The sequence below is a fragment of the Populus euphratica genome, unplaced genomic scaffold (assembly GCF_000495115.2).
Source record: "Populus euphratica unplaced genomic scaffold, PopEup_1.0 scaffold398.1, whole genome shotgun sequence".
NCBI classification, from domain to species: Eukaryota; Viridiplantae; Streptophyta; class Magnoliopsida; order Malpighiales; family Salicaceae; genus Populus; species Populus euphratica.
This window is the reverse complement of record NW_011500294.1, coordinates 88001-97971: the sequence shown is the minus strand read 5'-3', so window position 1 is coordinate 97971 and position 9971 is coordinate 88001.

Genomic DNA, 9971 nt, shown 5'->3' with positions numbered 1-9971 from the left:
TACTTGATCTTGGAGCTAGTGTGAATTTACTTCCATATTCAGTTTTTCAAAGTCTCAATCTAGGTGAGTTAAAACCAACTTCTATAACTCTTTTATTTGCCCTAGGTGAGTTAAAACCAACTTCTATATCTCTTTTACTTGCCGATAGATCTGTAAAAGTGCCTAGAGGAATAATTGAAGATGTGTTAGTACAAGTCGATAAATTCATTTATCCCGTGGATTTTATTGTCTTGGACACAGAACCTATTGAAGCATGTAATTCATTTCCTGTTATTTTAGGACGTTCGTTTTTTACAACCTCTAACGCATTGATTAATTGTAGGAATGGACTGATGAAGCTATCATTTGGAAACATGACATTGGAGATGAATATTTTCAACATTTGCAAGCAACCTGGAGAAGATAATGATTTACAAGAAGTAGATCATATTGATGAATTAGTTTATGATCAACTTGAATATACTTTAAGTAAAAATGAGTTGGATAAATCTGAAGATTTGCAAATGATTTATTCAGAGAAAGAAATCATGGATGAAAAATGCACCGAAAATATTGATGCGGATCTTTTGTCAAAAGTGACACCAAATTCAACATCTGACATCACACCAATCGATGATTACTTTCCAAACGAATCCTTACTTTCTCTTAGTCTAATGCCTTGGTATGATAAAAATATTAATTTTCTTGCTTTAGGAGATTTTCCAGCTGATTGGAGTATCCAAGACAAAGAAAAGTTTTTGAACGAAGTGAAGAACTTTTATTGTGATGACTCTAACTTATTCAAATATTGTCCTGATCAAATATTTCAAAGATTCATTCCCGAGAATGAGGTAAGTAGTGTCATTAAACTTTGTCATTTTTAACTCTATTCATTCCTTAGAGAGCTAAGATCAAGATGGAACAATCCTTATGGGGCCTGTGATATTGAGAATTCAATGAATGACAATGTTTTTAAGGAAAATGGACATCGTTTGAAAGCTTACTTTAATAATTTTCCTAGTGAAAATGAATCAACTGGTTTGAATGATCTTGTAGATAAAGGTTGATTATTTTGTTTTTCTTACATTGTTTTTGTGTTTCTTTTTGAGTGATTTTTGCTAGCTTCTCTCATCCCGGTCAAATGGCGGACATCAGTACTCCGTGACTTAAGTCGGTTCTTTCAGTTTCCTACAATAACTGATATTTGAGTATATATTTGTGCAATTCTTTGAATCTCTCTTCCAATTCTCATTTGAAAATGGACACTAATCTTGAAAAATTAAAAAAGTATTTTCCCACTCTGCCTTAGAATACGAGTACAAAAATTTACAATGCTAGATGTGCAAGATTGAGATTGTTAATGAATCATGGAATTCCTGAAGGTATTCGCTGGTTGATTGAAGCAAAGGTCCGATTATCAGGTGAGTCCTCTAATTCCTTCATTTCACACATGCCTGGAACAGGTAAAAGCACTTTTGCAAAGAAACGTCGTGCAAAACGACTAGAAGTTTGTCATCGATGTGCTAGATGGACTTGTAATACACAATGTCATTCTTTAGGAATGATATCTATAAACCGTGAAGATAAAATACAATTCTTTAAGGATGGCCTGAGTAAGGAGTCTTTAGATAATCTTCTATGGACTCTTGAGACGCATCCTAGTGGAGATGTGCATCGTGTAATTCATGATTTATGGCCACTATTGCATAAAGAACATGATCGACTAAGTCTTGCGAATTTGACTAAAAAAGACCCTGTTTGCCAGTTTTTAAGAAAACTGGATGAGAAGCCTATCCCCGACCCATAGAAGGCGTTTAAGCCGTTCTTGAATGTAAAACTAAGGGAAGATGTGAGCCACAATCACAACTACTTGTACATACACATGCTTTTTCAAAAATAAATAAATAAAGAGAGAGAGAGTGTGTGTGAGACTCTAGCTGGCCTACATATAGGTGGTATGATTGCCTTTCTAATTTCTCATCTATAAAACCCTCTATTCCTTCCTTTCATTTCTACTCAACCCATACATTCAACAAATTCAAAAGTGTGTAGAAATGGCAAGTTCCTCAGGTCATCATATAAGAAATATTTGTGTTTTTGGTGGATCTAGTCCTGGGAAAGAAAAGGAGTTTTTAGAATCAGCAAATCATCTTGGTCAAATGCTAGCTGAGAGAAAGATTCATTTAGTATATGGAGGAGGTAGTCTAGGGTTAATGGGAAGTGTGTCAATAGCTGCATTTTAGTCAAGTTTTAGGGGTTGTCCCCGAAGCTTTAGCACAAGGGGACATCATTGGAAAAACAATTGGAGAGGAACTTCAGGTCTCCACAATGTCAGGTCGAATGAATGCAATGTTTAACCATACTGATGCCTTCATTATTTTACTAGGTGGTCTAGGCACATTGAAAGAGATCTTTCATATTTCCTCTTGGGCTCAACTGCACATTCACCATAAACCCATAGGTTTGTTAAATGTTAATGGTTATTATGATAAGTTGTTGTCTTTTCTTGATTATGCTGTGGAACAGGCATTTCTAACATCTTCTGCACGACAAATCATAATCTCTGCTGCTACTGCTAAACAATTAATTGACCAACTACAATCCTTCATTCCTGTAATTGATCCCTCCATGAGTCGCATAAATTGGTCAACTAAGGAAAGCCGTACAAAGCTTAGATTGGATTTGAGCCTTCATTTGTGAATTTTTGTGTCTTTTGGTTTTATTATTGTGTTTTTTTATTTCTTATTTTTGTTTCAGTGTGTTTCAGGTTTGTCAGTGTTCGTTATTTTAGGTGATATCTTCTATACTCTATTTTTCTACCTTAGAACATTGAGGACAATGTCTCATTTTGGTTGGGGAGAGAGGGTAGTAGTTGATAAAAAAAAAAATTATTTTTCATTTCATAAAGCATGTGCATAATTGTTGTTACTAGGATGGCAGAGTAAAGGAGCTCTTTTGTTAAAGTGACTCTTGAGATGCATCTTAGTAACCATTCTTAACAAGGTCTATTATAATACTTCTTGAAATATTCAAGTTTACAAACTCTCGCATTGTTATCACTCAATTCTGCTCATATACTTATTTAACATGTATTCTTAAACCTTAATTTACACACACACACACTTTAACATATGATTGTGGGTTGCATATTGGATTATTACATTATTTATGTTCTTTTGTTAAAGGTAACAACTAAGGGAAAGGGATTGTATATAATTAAAAAAAAGAGAAAAAAAAGAAAAAAAATGATAATAATAAAAATATAGATAAGTTTGGTTTCGTAGCCTCCCTAACCTAAGCAATTAAGCCCGAAGGGGTGTTTTAACACCTAATACCTTAAAGTCAACTGACTTGGGAGCTATTGGCCCAACGCTTGTTACATGGGTTGAGGAGAAAAGCTTAAGGAAATCAAACATTCCACTATCTACATATTAGTATCTGCGACCCGAGTTACTAAGCTCGTAGGGGTGTCTTAACACCTAATGCCCTAAGACCAACTGGTCTGGGAGTCATTAGCCGAAAGCTCGTTACATGGGTTAAAGATGCATGGTGTTTTTAAATTATATGTATATATATTTAAAAAAAAGACCAAAATAATAATCCCAACCCAAGGAAGTTAGCCTTAAACATTAGAACTAAAATTTTGTTTTCTTCCAAGAAAAGCCCCATAATTATGTGTTGATACATTGAGTACAAAAGAAAGGTTTATGAATATCTTGTTAAGAGGTATTGAGCAGGTATATAAATTTAACGAGAGTTTGTTTATCTGGATATATTAATGGAAGTTAAATGATGAATACCTTGCTTTGTGGAATTTGCAAATTGTTTTTCTATTTTAATGCTTTGATTACTAGGGACTAGTAATAAGCTGGTTGGGGGGTGTGATTAGTACTTAAAAGTGCATTTTTATCATGGTTGTATATCATCATTTTGCACTTGAAGTATCAATAACTCCTTAACTAAAGCATGTTTTATAATAATATATCTAATAATATAAGATACCTTTAATATGTGGTAAATGTTCATTTTAAATGCAGGCCTATCACATAAATGAAAGGTTTGATTGATGACTTTAAGAACTTAAATTGCAAGGGCAAAAAGATGACCAAAATTAGAAAAGAGATGTCGGTGGAATCCAAACCGGAATACTGTTTGGTAATTGGGTCATATCTGGAGCTATAGATCTCAGATTTAGGTCTACTTTATATGGATGGAAAGGTAAGACATAGGCCTACAACTTTCATATGGAGCCCAAGATCTGAAAAGGCCATTTTCAAGTCCAAATTGTAGCAACAACAAAGAATCCCGAATTTGTCCTCCAGCCCGAGCACTGTTCAGTATTTTAGCCATATCTGGAGTTCTAGAAGTCCAAAAGAGCTGAACTGTTTACACAAAAAAGCTGAGACAATTGCCTACAACTTTCATGTTTTCAAGTGGCTCTAATTTTGATGTTATCAATGATGTTTTGGGCAGACAAGAGAAGATAAGGATTGTCACCAAGTCAAGAGTTGGTCACCCACTCATCAATTAGTCATCAACTCAATAGTTCCCAATTTTGGCCTATAAAAGGAGGCATTTGCCATGCATTTAGGCATCTTGGTGTCCAGATCAAGATCATGCTCTTCCTTTCTCTCTTTGTATTTGACACGACGAAAATATTGATGTCTTCTCCCAAGTGCAGGAGTGTCGAAGTAATAAATAACCCGGCAAGACCGGGGTCGAACCACAGGGAGGTTAATTGTACAAATTATAAACGACAATGGTACAACAACAATAATAATAACAACAACAACAATAATAATAGTAATAACAATAATAACAACAATGACAATAATAATAATAACTATAATAATAATAATAATAATAGTCGTAGTAGTAATAGTAATAATAATAATAATAATAATAATAATAATAACAAAGAAAGAGAAGAAGAAGATGATGATGAGAACTTGGAGATGGAAATATTAATGTAAGGATTAAACAATAATAATAACAAATGTCAAGGTTAGAGGTTCCACTAATGGCATATCAAACAAGTATAGTATAAACTCTTATTATTGAATTGGAAACCACACACAAAGGAGGTTCCAATCAGATTATATATTGTTAACATGATTACATTAGTCATCTTATTCAATTAATGCTAATACTTGTAAATCTCGTCAAGCATTCATGATTATAACTTATGTTAACAACAAATCAAGTTCCTTTCATAGCTCAGGTGTCGATTATACGACTAAAAGATTGATGTCTTCTCCCAAGTGCAGGAGTGTCGAAGTAATAAATAACCTGGCAAGACCGGGGTCGAATCACAGGGAGGTTATTTGTACAAATTATAAATAACAATAATACAACAACAATAACAATAACAACAACAACAACAACAATAATAATAACAATAATAATAATAATAATAGTAATACTAATACTAATAATAATAATAAAAGAAAATGAGAACTTTGAGATAAAATATTAATGTAAGAATTAAACGATGATAATAACAAATGTCAAGGTTAGAGGTTCCATAGTAGTAGTAGTAGTAGTAGTAGTAGTAGTAGTAGTAGTAGTAGTAGTAGTAATAATAATAATAAAGAAAGAGAAGAAGAAGATGATGATGAGAACTTGGAGATGGAAAATTAATGTAAGGATTAAACAATAATAATAACAAATGTCAAGGTTAGAGGTTCCACTAATGGTATATCAAACAAGTATAGTATAAACTCTTATTATTGAATTGGAAACCTCACACAAAGGAGGTTCCAATGGTATATCAAACAAGTATAGTATAAACTCTTATTATTGAATTGGAAACCACACACAAAGGAGGTTCCAATCAGATTATATATTGTTAACATGATTACATTAGTCATCTTATTCAATTAATGCTAATACTTGTAAATCTCGTCAAGCATTCATGATTATAACTTATGTTAACAACAAATCAAGTTCCTTTTATAGCTCAGGTGTCGGTTATACCATACATTATGGGCTATGAAAGTGCCAAGCATTTGTTGTACCAAGTGTTATACAACATAAATCAAGATTAGTCATTTAACAAGCAAAGTATTAAAGAGTGAATAAGATAACAAATACAAAACATGTTAGTATCAAACATTAAAGTCCATATTGAGTTTACACTATACTTATTCTTACACCATTAGTGTAACCTTTTCACCTTGTCATAATAACCATTAGTGTAACCTTTTCACCTTGACATAATTAACTTAGCTAGACATAATGAAAGAAAGCAAAATAGATAAACAAAATAAGAACATAAAAGTTAACTAAGTAAAGGAAAGGAAATGAAAGGCATAAACTTGATATTAATGAAAGCAAAGCATAAACATTACAAAAAATACAAAGAGAGAAAGGAAGAGCATGATCTTGATCTGGAAACCAAGATGCCTAAATGCATGGCAAATGCCTCCTTTTATAGGCCAAAATTGGGAACTATCGATTTGATGACTAATTGATAAGTGGGTGGCCAACTTTTGACTTGGTGACAATCCTTATCTTCTCTTGTCTGGCCAAAACGTCATTGATAACGTCAAAACTAGAGTCAGTTACAAACATAAAAGTTATAGGCAATTGTCTTATCTTTCTTGTGTAAACAATTCAGCTCATTTGGACTTCTAGAACTCCAGATATGGCCAAAATACCGAACAGTGCTCGGGCTGGAAGACAGATTCGGGCTTCTTTGTTGTTGCTACAATTTGGACTTGATAATGGCCTTTTTAGATCTTGGGCTCCATATGAAAGTTGTATGTCTATGTCTTACCTTTCCATCCATATAAATTGGACCTAAATTTGAGATCTGTAGCTCCAGATATGACCCAATTACCAAACAGTGTTCCGGTTTGGATCGCACCGACATCTCTTTTCTAAGTTTGGCCATCTCTTTGCCTTCACAATTTAAGTTCTTAAAGTCATCAATCAATCCTTTCATTTATGTGATAGGCCTGCATTAAAAATAGACATTTACCACAAATTATAGGTATCTTATATTATTAGATACATTATTATAAAACATATTTTAGTTAAGAGGTATCTTGTATTATTAGATATATTATTATAAAACATATTTTAGTTAAGGAGTTATTGATACTTCAAGTGCAAAATGATGATATAAAACCATGATAAAAATGCACTTTTAAGTACTAATCAGGCGTCATCCTTATACTTCTCGTTCCCAAATCAATATTCGTTGGGTAGGGGTTTCCGTTTTCAATAGTGTTGGTGTCTAGGTACAAGTTATCTTTGTGTCACACTCCTATCAAACCTGATTTACTTGGCTTTTCAGGAATTGGCGTCTTTGCGTGTGGGTTGCTTAATTGCATAAATATTAAAGATGACCAATTAGGGACTTAATCGAAGAAATCCCAAACCAAGGACCAAACTGGAAGGAATGTAAATCGAGGGGCTGTAATTAAAATAAGATCAGGGGCTAAATTACAGAAATTAAAAGTTTATTGTTCAATTGGGGGTCAAATTGCACTAATTCGAGACCAATGACTAATTTGAAAAAAGCGGCAAACTTCAAGACCAACGATTAAATTTGACAGGGATCTAATTGAATTGATTTTTAAAATCAAAATTACAATTGAGGAATAAAAAATTATTGACTTATTTGTACTTTTACATTAGTTTGGTGCCAATTTTATTGAAATGAAAACTGTATTTTGCCCAAAGTGGTTATTTCATGCACTATTCATTAAAAAATAATAGGCCGAAACATTGTCGTTTCGAAGGCACTGTGGGCCTTCTTCTTCCCCTAAACAAGCGAAGCAGGGGAAGAAGATCTTTTTTTTCCTTATTCTCACCACCTTTCTCTTCCCCAAATGACCTAAAAAGACGCCGACCAAGGGCCCCTTAACCTGCACAACTTTTCGCTCGTTAACATTAGGGGAGGAGAGGTGTCCTAGCGTGGTGGAGGGGTAGCCGAACAAGGGCCGCCCTGTCCACCCTACGTCATTGATTAGGCAGGGGTGAGGGTCTCCTGTCCCCCTTCTAATACGGGGGAGAAAGGAGACACAGGCATGAAAAAAAGAGGAAAAAAATAGAAGAAGAGGAAAAAAGAAGAAAATAGAGGAAGGAAAAGAGAGAGAGGAAAAACAAAGCAAAAAAGTGAGAGAAGAAAACCAAGAAATAAAGAAAGAAAATAGAGAGATAGGGATAGAGGGGGAGATAACCAAAGAAGAAAGAAGAAGTAAAGAAAACCGAGAGATAGGAGAGACAGCGGAGCAAAAGCAGCACCGCTGGTCCAGCCATCGTCTCTACCGTCGTGAGCCACCGCCAAAGACCACAGCCATGCCTCTTTTCACTTGGTAAGTTTCTTTCCTTCTCTACTTCATCTTGTTTTTTCCCTTCCTCGATCATTAGCATGCAGAAGATGAATTCACGTTCTGCAGCCAATTATAACAAAATAGGTCAACCATGGCCCATTTTGGGTGTTGGGCCAGTTCTGACCCATTTTAGTTTAGGCCGGTGTCGGCCTACTACATTTCATGTTGGGCCAGAGCTGGCCCATTCTAATTAGATACACCATAACACTACAAATCGGGTATTAAAATACCTAGTTTTCATAAAAAATATTTTTTTGTGCATAAGGCCAAGTATTTCAAAACTAAAAATCATGAATAATTGTCTTTGGCTTTAATAATTGTCTTTGTGGTGTCATCCTTATACTTCTTGTTTATGAATCAATATTCATTGGGTGGGAGTTTTTCGTTTCAAATAGTGTTGATGCCTAGGTACAAGTTATCTTTATGTCACACTCCTATCAAACCTGATTTACTGGCTTTCCGGGAATTGGTGTCCTTGTATGTGGGTTATATGACCACGTGATCATAAGATTCACATCACTATCAAGGCAGATCTGATAACTAAGAAAGATGAAATTAAATTTCTGACGGTGAAGCTTGATAAAGAGCACGGTAGGATGAATCAGTTGACCAAAATGTTTGAGGTTTCAGAAAAACACAAAAACCAGATCAACACGAACAGCAATACTTTGAACCAGAGCAACTTGTTGCTTATAGATGGTGACCAAAATGGATAAGCAAATGGATGAAGTTGCCATTCATACACATTATCAGAGCCAACGCCCGAAGTGTGGGAAGGGACATCCTTCGTTAACATAGTTTGGCCAAGATGGATGCCTTCTTAAGAAAAATTAAACATCGAGGTCTTGTTTTCTTACCATTATCTAGCGATACAAAAGAGGGGGATGATTGATGTATTTTTATTTTCTTGTGTATTTTCTCATTTGTTAGGATGTATCAGTTGATATTATGAATGAAAAGGGCTTTGACCCATCTTTTGCAAAACTATCTCTTATACACAAGGGGTAAGCCCACCAAATCAATTTAAGCAATACTAACCCTGATAAGAAATGTGACAAAAAGTTGCATACCCATTACATAAGTAGAAGGTTGCCCATCGATCATAAAAAAAAAAAACTACATGCATTATATGCGTGTGAGTTGCATGACTAAGTGATCACGAGGTTCGCATCATTTGATATCAGAGATTGGCTCTATTAATTAGGTTATATCCTTTTGAAAGTTTTTGTTTCTTGTTGTTTCCACATAAACTTCATTAGTGTCCATTTTTTTTCTTCTCCTTTATCTTATAGCATATTAAAAAAAAGTTATTTTATTTAATTTCTGTCCAAAATCTATCAGTTGCATTAAAAAAAACAAAAGAAAAGTAAGAAAAAGGTCATTTAGAAAGACATTTATTGGTTTCTGTTGCAGAAAACTAGATAAGGGAAAATTTGATCAAATCAACTCAGAATTAGTTGAAATTTGATAATTTGATTACAGGGGTCCTAATTGCATCACATATATTGTTTTTGGTAAGTTGACGTATATATTAAAAGAAGAAGATACAAAGATTATAAGAGGCATACCCCAGATTTACAATGAGAACAGAAACATAAAACAACAGATGGCTACAAGCTAGCCACCGAACAGACAACTGAGACCTAACTA